The sequence below is a fragment of the Pseudophryne corroboree genome, chromosome 12 (genome assembly GCF_028390025.1).
Source record: "Pseudophryne corroboree isolate aPseCor3 chromosome 12, aPseCor3.hap2, whole genome shotgun sequence".
Taxonomy (NCBI): Eukaryota; Metazoa; Chordata; class Amphibia; order Anura; family Myobatrachidae; genus Pseudophryne; species Pseudophryne corroboree.
Genome location: NC_086455.1, coordinates 150,751,498 through 150,762,043, shown reverse-complemented (window position 1 = coordinate 150,762,043; position 10,546 = coordinate 150,751,498).

Here is a 10,546-nt window from a genome sequence, read left to right as displayed (position 1 = left end):
GCCAGAAGAGCAGAAGAGGTCCGGAAAATCGGCGGCAGAAGACGTCAGTCTTCAACAAGGTAGCGCACAGCACTGCAGCTGTGCGCCATTGCTCTCAGCACACTTCACACTCCGGTCACTGAGGGTGCAGGGCGCTGGGGGGGGGGCGCCCTGAGACGCAATAAAAACACCTTGGATGGCAAAAAATGCATCACATATAGCTCCTGGGCTATATGGATGCATTTAACCCCTGCCAGAATACATAGAAAAACGGGAGATAGGCTCCGCCCCCTTATCGGCGGCCTTATCTCCTCAGCACACTGGCGCCATTTTCCCTCACAGCTCCGTTGGAGGGAAGCTCCCTGGCTCTCCCCTGCAGTCACTACACTACAGAAAGGGTTAAAAAAAGAGAGGGGGGCACTAATTAGGCGCAGTATAAACAATACAGCAGCTATAAGGGGAAAAACACTTATATAAGGTTATCCCTGTATATATATATATAGCGCTCTGGTGTGTGCTGGCAAACTCTCCCTCTGTCTCCCCAAAGGGCTAGTGGGGTCCTGTCCTCTATCAGAGCATTCCCTGTGTGTGTGCTGTGTGTCGGTACGTTTGTGTCGACATGTATGAGGAGAAAAATGATGTGGAGACGGAGCAGATTGCCTGTAATAGTGATGTCACCCCCTAGGGGGTCGACACCTGAGTGGATGAACTGTTGGAAGGAATTACGTGACAGTGTCAGCTCTGTATAAAAGACAGTGGTTGACATGAGACAGCCGGCTACTCAGCTTGTGCCTGTCCAGACGTCTCATAGGCCGTCAGGGGCTCTAAAGCGCCCGTTACCTCAGATGGCAGATATAGACGCCGACACGGATACTGACTCCAGTGTCGACGGTGAAGAGACAAATGTGACTTCCAGTAGGGCCACACGTTACATGATGGAGGCAATGAAAAATGTTTTACACATTTCTGATAATACGAGTACCACCAAAAAGGGGTATTATGTTCGGTGAGGAAAAACTACCTGTAGTTTTCCTGAATCTGAGAAATTAAATGAGGTGTGTGATGATGCGTGGGTTTCCCCCGATAACAACTGATAATTTCTAAAATGTTATTGGCATTATATCCTTTCCCGCCAGAGTTAGGGTGCGTTGGGAAACACCCCCTAGGGTGGATAAAGCGCTCACACGCTTGTAAGGGCTCTACCCTCTTCTGAGATGGCCGCCCTTAAGGATCCTGCTGATAGAAAGCAGGAGGGTATCCTAAAATGTATTTACACACATACTGGTGTTATACTGCGACCAGCAATCGCCTCAGCCTGGATGTGCAGTGCTGGGTTGGCGTGGTCGGATTCCCTAATTGAAAATATTGATACCCTAGATAGGGACAGTATATTTTTGCCTATAGAGCAGTTAAAAGATGCATTTCTATATATGCGTGATGCACAGCGGAATATTTGCCGACTGGCATCAAGTCTAAGTGCGTTGTCCATTTCTACCAGTAGAGGGTTATGGACACGACAGTGGTCAGGTGATGCGGATTTCAAACGGCATTTGGAAGTATTGCCTTATTAAGGGGAGGAGTTATTTGGGGTCGGTCTTTCAGACCTGGTGGCCACGGCAACAGCTGGGAAATCCACGTTTGTACCCCAGGTCGCCTCTCAACATGAGAAGACGCCGTATTATCAGGCGCAGTCTTTTCGTGGACAAGCGGGCTAAAGGTTCCTCATTTCTGCCCCGTGACAGAGGGAGAGGAAAAAGGCTGCAGAAATCAGCCAGTTCCCAGGAACAGAAACCCTCTCCCGCCTCTGCCAAGCCCTCAGTATGACGTTTGGGCTTTACAAGCAGAATCAGGCACGGTGGGGGGCCCGTCTCAATGAATTTCAGCGCGCAGTGGGCTCACTCGCAAGTAGACCCCTGGATCCGTCAGGTGATATCTCAGGGGTACAAATTGGAATTCGAGACGTCTCCCCCTCGCCGTTTCCTAAAGTCGGCTTTACCGATGTCTCCTTCTGACAGGGAGACAGTTTTGGAAGCCATTCACAAGCTGTATTCCCAGCAGGTGATAATCAAGGTACCCCTCCTGCAACAGGGAACGTGGTATTATTCCACACTGTTGTGGTACCGAAGCCGGACGGCTCGGTGAGACCGATTCTAAATCTAAAATCTTTGAACACTTACATACAGAGGTTCAAATTCAAGATTGAGTCACTCAGAGCAGTGATTGCGAACCTGGAAGAAGGGGACTACATGATGTCTCGGGACATCAAGGATGCTTACCTTCATGTCCCAATTTACCCTTCTCACCAAGGGTACCTCAGGTTTATGGTACAGAACTGTCACTATCAGTTCAGACGCTGCCGTATGGATTGTCCACGGCACCCCGGGTCTTTACCAAGGTAATGGCCGAAATGATATTCCTTCGAAGGAAGGGAATTTTAGTTATCCCTTACTTGGACGATTCCCTGATAAGGGTAAGATCCAGGGAACAGTTGGAGGTCGGTGTAGCACTATCTCGGGTAGTGTTGCGGCAACACGATTGGATTCTCAATATTCCAAAATCGCAGCTGGTTCCGACGACTCGTCTTCTGTTCCTAGGGATGATCCTGGACACAGTCCAGAAAAAGGTGTTTCTCCGGGAGGAGAAAGCCAGGGAGTTATCCGAGCTAGTCAGGAACCTCCTAAAACCGAGCCAAGTCTCAGTGCATCAATGCACAAGGGTTCTGGGTAAAATGGTGGCTTCCTACGAAGCAATCCCATTCGGCAGATTCCACGCAAGAACTTTCCAGTGGGACCTGCTGGACAAATGGTCCGGGTCGCATCTTCAGATGCATCAGCGGATAACCCTGTCACCAAGAACAAGGGTGTCCCTCCTGTGTTGGTTGCAGAGTGCTCATCTTCTAGAGGGCCACAGATTCGGCATTCAGGACTGGGTCCTGGTGACCACGGATGCCAGCCTGCGAGGCTGGGGAGCAGTCACACAGGGAAGGAATTTCCAGGGCTTATGGTCAAGCCTGGAGACATCACTTCACATAAATATCCTGAAGCTAAGGGCCATTTACAATGCTCTAAGCTTAGCAAGACCTCTGCTTCAAGGTCAGCCGGTGTTGATCCTGTCGGACAACATCACGGCAGTCACCCACGTAAACAGACAGGGTGGCACAAGAAGCAGGAGGGCAATGGCAGAAGCTGCAAGGATTCTTCGCTGGGCGGAAAATCATGTGATAGCACTGTCAGCAATTCCGGGAGTGGACAACTGGGAAGCAGACTTCCTCAGCAGACACGACCTCCACCCGGGAGAGTGGGGACTTCACCCAGAAGTCTTCCACATGATTATAAACCGTTGGGAAAAACTCGACAGGTATTGCGCCAGGTCAAGGGACCTTCAGGCAATAGCTGTAGACGCTCTGGTAACACCGTGGGTGTACCAGTCAGTGTATGTGTTCCCTCATCTGCCTCTCATACCCAAGGTACTGAGATTGATAAGATGGAGAGGAGTAAGCACTATATTCGTGGCTCCGGATTGGCCAAGAAGGACTTGGTAACCGGAACTTCAAGAGATGCTCACGGAGGATCCGTGGCCTCTACCTCTAAGAAGGGACCTGCTCCAGCAAGGACCCTGTCTGTTCCAAGAACCGCGGCTGCGTTTGACGGCATGGCGGTTGAACGCCGGATCCTGAAGGAAAAAAGGCATTCCGGATGAAGTCATCCCTATCCTGATCAAACCCAGGAAGGATGTAACCGCAAAACATTATCACCGCATTTGGCGAAAATATGTTGCGTGGTGCGAGGCCAGTAAGGCCCGACGGAGGAAATTCAACTGGGTCGATTCCTACATTTCCTGCAAACAGGAGTGTCTATGGGCCTGAAATTGGGGTCCATTAAGGTTCAAATTTCGGCCCTGTCAATTTTCTTCCAAAAAGAACTAGCTTCAGTCCCTGAAGTTCAGACGTTGTAAAAGGGGTACTGCATATACAGCCTCCTTTTGTGCCTCCAGTGGCACCTTTGGATCTCAATGTAGTTTTTGGTTTCCAAAAGTCACATTGGTTTGAACCACTTAAATCTGTGGAGTTAAAATATCTCACATGGAAAGTGGTCATGCTGTTGGCCCAGGCCTGGGCCAGGCGCGTGTCAGAATTGGCGGCTTTATCCTGTAAAAGCCCTTATCTGATTTTCCTTTCGGACAGGGCGGAATTGAGGACTCGTCCTCAGTTTCTCCCTAAGGTAGTTTCAGCGTTTCACCTGAACCAACCTATTGTGGTGCCTGCGGCTACTAGGGACTTGGAGGACTCCAAGTTGCTAGACGTTGTCAGGGCCCTGAAAATATATGTTTCCAGGACGGCTGGAGTCAGAAAATCTGACTCGCTGTTTATCCTGTATGCACCCAACAAACTGGGTGCTCCTGCTTCTAAGCAGACTATTGCTCGTTGGATTTGTAGTACAATTCAGCTTGCACATTCTGTGGCAGGCCTGCCACAGCCAAAAATCTGTAAATGCCCACTCCACAAGGAAGATGGGCTCATCTTGGGCGGCTGCCCGAGGGGTCTCGGCTTTACAACTTTGCCGAGCAGCTACTTGGTCAGGGGCAAACACGTTTGCTAAATTCTACAAATTTGATACCCTGGCTGAGGAGGACCTGGAGTTCTCTCATTCGGTGCTGCAGAGTCATCCGCACTCTCCCGCCCGTTTGGGAGCTTTGGTATAATCCCCATGGTCCTTTCGGAGTTCCCAGCATCCACTAGGACGTCAGAGAAAATAAGAATTTACTTACCGATAATTCTATTTCTCATAGTCCGTAGTGGATGCTGGGCGCCCATCCCAAGTGCGGATTGTCTGCAATACTTGTACATAGTTACAAAAATCGGGTTATTATTGTTGTGAGACATCTTTTCAGAGGCTCCTCTGTTATCATGCTGTTAACTGGGTTCAGATCACAGGTTGTACGGTGTGATTGGTGTGGCTGGTATGAGTCTTACCTGGGATTCAAAATCCTTCTTTATTGTGTACGCTCGTCCGGGCACAGTATCCTAACTGAGGCTTGGAGGAGGGTCATAGGGGGAGGAGCCAGTGCACACCAGCTAGTCCTAAAGCTTTTACTTTTGTGCCCAGTCTCCTGCGGAGCCGCTATTCCCCATGGTCCTTTCGGAGTTCCCAGCATCCACTACGGACTATGAGAAATAGAATTATCGGTAAGTAAATTCTTATTATTTTCTCTTACGTCCTAGAGGATGCTGGGGACTCCGTAAGGACCATGGGGTATAGACCGGCTCTGCAGGAGATAGGGCACCTAAAAAGAACTTTTACTATGGGTGTGCCCTGGCTCCTCCCTCTATGCCCCTCCTCCAGACCCCAGTTAGATCTTGTGCCCAGAGGAGAATGGGTGCACTGCAGAGAGCTCTCCAGAGTTTTCTGTTGAAAAATAATTTTGTTAGGTTTTTTATTTTCAGGGAGTCCTGTTGGCAACAGGCTCCCTGCATCGTGGGACTGAGGGGAGAGAAGCAGGGCTGGCTTAACGGTTGGGCACTGCTTCTAAGGCTACTGGACACCATTAGCTCCAGAGGGAGTCGGAACACAGGTCTCACCTGGGGTTCGTCCCGGAGCCGCGCCGCCGTCCTCCTCACAGATGCCGAAGATAGAAGCTGGGTGAGTATGAGAAGGCAGAAGACATCATAGGCGGCAGAAGACATCAGATCTTCATGAGGTAAGGCGCGCAGCGGTAAGCGCGCGCCATTGCTCCCATTCACACACACACAGCAGCACTGAAGGGTGCAGGGCGCAGGGGGGGGGCGCCCTGGGCAGCAATAAACCTCACATTTGGGCACTGACAAGGTAGATTAGGCTGCTGGGCAGTAATTTTACGATCCCCCGCCATTTTCTATAAAAAAATCACCGGGACCGAAGCCCGCCGTCGGGTGGGCGGAGCTTGATCCCCAGCACTAATCAGCGCCATTTTCTCCACAGAAGCTGCATGAGGAAAACGCTGGCTCCCTGGTCTCTCCCCTGCTGAACATTCAGGCTGGAAAAAAGAGGAGGGGGGCATTTTGAGCGCAGTGAGTGGGAATCTGGTCATTTTATATATAAAAGCGCTATCTGGTCATATTTTTCCAGTGTTATTAAGCGCTGGGTGTGTGCTGGCATACTCTCTCTCTCTGTCTCTCCTAAGGGCCTGGTTGGGGTTTTGTCCCCTTATAGGTTAATCCCTGTGTGTGTGGGGTGTCGACATGTCTGAAGCGGAAGGCTTTTCCAAGGAGGAGGAGGAGCAAATGAGTGGTGTGTCCCCGTCGGTTGTGCCGACTCAGGAATGGATGGACATGTGGCATATGTTGAATGCAAGTGTGGCATCCTTACATTAGAGGCTTGATAAGGCTGAATTAGGGGGGACATCAGGGGGTCAATCCTCGGATTGGACCGACTCACAGGGCCCGTCGGGGGCTCAAAAGCGTCCCTTAACACAAGACACTGCTACCGACACGGACTCTGATTCCAGTGTCGACTATGACGAAGTGAAATTGCACCCTAGGGTGACAAAAAGCATTCAGTGTATGATTGTGGCAATAAGGGATGTGTTGCATATTGCGGATGAACCCTCGGTCCGGGACACAAGGGTGCACATGTTTAAGGGAAAGAAACAGATTATAAATTTTCCCACATCTCATGAACTAAATTATTTCTTTGAAAAAGCTTGGGAGACTCCGGAAAAGAGACCGCAGATACCCAAAAGAATTTATATGGCATACCCCTTCCCTAAACAGGACAGGGAGCGTTGGGAATCACCTCCCACTGTGGATAAGGCCCTGACGCGCTTGTCCAAGAAAGTGGCGCTACCGTCTCCTGACACAGCTGCCCTTAGGGACCCTGCAGATCGCAGGCAAGAGACTACCTTAAAGTGTATTTATTCTCATACTGGAGCAGTCCTTAGACCGACAATTGCGTCGGCATGGGTGTGTAGCGTGATTTCAGCTTGGACAGATGAGCTGACAGCTGATTTTGATAAGATGGATAAGGATACTATATTCTTAACTCTAGCCCATATTAAAGACGCAGTCTTATTTATGAGGGATGCTCAAAGGGACATTGGATTGCTAGCTTCTAGGGCCAATGCCATGTCTATCTCTGCGAGAAGATCCTTATGGACTCGCCAATGGACGGGTGATGCGGATTCCAAGAAACATATGGAAGTACTACCCTATAAGGGTGATGTATTGTTTGGGGATGGGCTGACGGACCTGGTTTCCACAGCTACAGCAGGTAAATCAAACTTTTTACCATTTATTCCCCAACAGCAAAAGAAAGTACCACCCTATCAGATGCAGTCCTTTTCGGTCACACAAGCCCAGAAGAGGTCGGGGATCCTCCTTCCTCGCCAGAGGTAAGGGCAGAGGCAAAAGAGCACCTGTTAGCAGTTGGGCAAAACCATGTGCACTGCAGGTGGGGCAGATGTAACATGTGCAGAGAGAGTTAGATTTGGGTGGGGTGTGTTCAAACTGAAATCTAAATTGCAGTGTAAAAATAAAGCAGCCAGTATTTACCCTGCACAGAAACAATATAACCCACCCAAATCTAACACTTATACGACATGACGGTCATGTCATATAAGATTTCCTCCAACCTCCCGGCAGCCTCCCCGTTGGCAGGATAGTATTAGATACAGTATATCGTATGCAGTTTTTTTTTGCATACGATGTATCTTTTACTTTCCCATCCATTTACTGCGGGATCCGACATATAACGAGTGCAGCACTCGTGATATGTCTGATCTAGGGGGATCCGAGCCGATGCACACGGGAACGCGCATCGGATCGGGGGAAAAGCACACCGAAAATGCCCGATTTCACCCAATATATCGGGCCGAATTGGGCTGAAATCGGGCATTATCGGTCTAGTGTATGGGCCCCATCAGTCAACTGAACCTGCTCCTTAACTCTCTCTGCAAATGTTGTATCTGCCAATCCTGCAGTCCACATGGTTTTGCCCAACTGCTAACAAATTTGCTGCTCAGAATTACCCCCCTAATGTTGTGATAAATTGAGAAGACATATCTAGTTTGATTCCACCTGCCTGATTGCTTCAAAACTAAACACACCTGAGAGTGTCTTTTGCAGAACACAATGGAGTGATAATCCGTTAGTAATTTGCAGTGTTGTCTACATCATGGACGAATGTAGGGTTGACAAGCCCCCTGGGACCCAGTTTACTCCATTCTCTCCCCCTTTTGTTTGTATGTTGTAAAATTATACTCTCAGTGGATTATAATGTTTCAGTTTTCAGATACGTATTGCATATAACTATGTTTTCACATCTATTCATACATACATTTTGAGGATTTCAGATTAGGGATGTTCAATCTGTGTATGTATATGTGTGTATGTATGTGTGTGTGTGTATATATATATATATATATATATATATACACACACCACACACACACACAGTTACTATAAAATAGACACTTTATATAAACCGAAGTGTTATTGATACAATCCAAACACTTACATGGATATATGATATAGTACATGTCTGTAAGTTTGTATGACTAAAGTTACAAATGTTCTGTGTGCGGGCCTTTTGTCACACGACAGAGATCAATATGATAATCCAATTTGTTCCAAACACACCAGACCATGTCATGTCCTTGTCAACATTCGCAACAGCTGCCGTGATGCGTTTCTTCAGATCGCGTACACTTACAGAAAGTGGAGCCACAAGAAAACAACAACAAAAATAATCACAGTTTGGTTAAAACAGTGGTTCCCAAACTGTGTGCCATGGCTCCCTGGGGTGCCTCGGGACACTTGCAGGGGTGCCCTGGGTTGGTGGTCCAGGACCAATTCAAATTATTTATGGTCAATTTAATAGGCAAAACTAGTGCTAGTACCTGTCAGTCATAAAATATGGGGACAAACAGAAGCAAATCTTGTCCCTCATCACACAACTGACCCTATGGATGACATATAAACACAATCTACTTAATTTAATATTTCTTTCTAAATTTCTCAATAAGAAGGCCCACACAGTGCATGTTTTGCAGGTCTCCTCACAGAATCGCAAGTGAAATAATTAGCTCCACCTGTGGACCTTTTAAAATGTGTCAGTGAGTAATTAATACACCTGTGCACCTGCTGGGTTACCTGCAAAACATGCACTGTGTGGGCTCCCGAGGACCGAGTTTGAGAACCTCTGCTCTAGGGCGCCGTGATTCAAAAAAGTTTGGAAACCACTGGGTTAAAAGGTTTTTCTGTTACGTCCTAGAGGATGCTGGGGTCCACATTAGTACCATGGGGTATAGACGGGTCCACTAGGAGCCACTGGCACTTTAAGAGTTTAATAGTGTGGTACTAATGTGGACCCCAGCGGATGCTGGGCGCCCACCCAGCGCTTCGTTATCCTGCAGTGGTTACTTGGTCAGTACTGCTTTGTTCTTAATTAAGTACTGCGTTATTACTTGGTTCAGTAAGGTTATTCAGCTGTTGCTGAGTTTTCAAGCTCGTTAGTTTGGTTTGCCTTGTTTGTGTGAGCTTGTGTGAATCTCGCCACCATCTGTGTTAAATCCTTCTCTCGAAGTTGTCCGTCTCCTCGGGCACAGTTTCTAGACTGAGTTTGGTAGGAGGGGCATAGAGGGAGGAGCCAGCCCACACTATTAAACTCTTAAAGTGCCAGTGTCTCCTAGTGGACCCATCTATAACCCATGGTACTAATGTGGACCCCAGTATCCTCTACGGACTACGAGAAAAGGATTTACCGGTAGGTAATTAAAATCCTATTTACGACTGCAGCTGTTCCTGACATCAGCATAGCGTGAGCGGCCGTTGCGTCATGTACGCAAAATGGCTGCTATGCCGGTAGAGAAGCCTTTTTTGTGTGCTATTATTAGTGAAGACAAACTCTGTTACTGTTTTACAGCGCCGTTTTAGAACACGATATGGGAAATCTCCACCTACAAGGTCAGTCCATCTGTGACTGTAGCAAGAAATTTACAAAGACTGGTTGTTTATGCAAAGGGAAAAGTTCTGGGAAGCCACCTGTATCAGAGGAAAAAGTGACTCGTGTTCTACACGTGCAGCCGTAAGAAGTCAACAACACGAGCAAGTTTAGAATTACAGATTCCATAACAGACTGTATGGAAAATTTAGCAGAAACGTTTACAAATATTTCCGTATAAACTACAGTTACTGCAAAGTTTAAGTAATGAGGATAAACTTGTATGTAATTCTTTATGCATGGACACGCAGCATGAAGAAGATGAAGATGATATCTGTCGTGTGACAAAAGGCTCGCACATAGAACATTTACAACTTAGGGCCTAATTCAGATCTGATAGCAGCAGCAAATTTGTTAACTAATGGGCAAAACCATGTGCAGTGCGGGTGGGACAGATATAACATGTGCAGAGAGAGTAAGATTTGGGTAGGTTATATTGTTTCTGTGCAGGGTAAATACTGGCTGCTTTATTTTTACACTGCAATTTAGATTTCAGTTTGAACACACCCCACCCAAATCTAACTCTCTCTGCACGTTACATCTGCCCTACCTGCAGTGCACATGGGGGTAATTCAGACCTGGTCGTTGCAGTT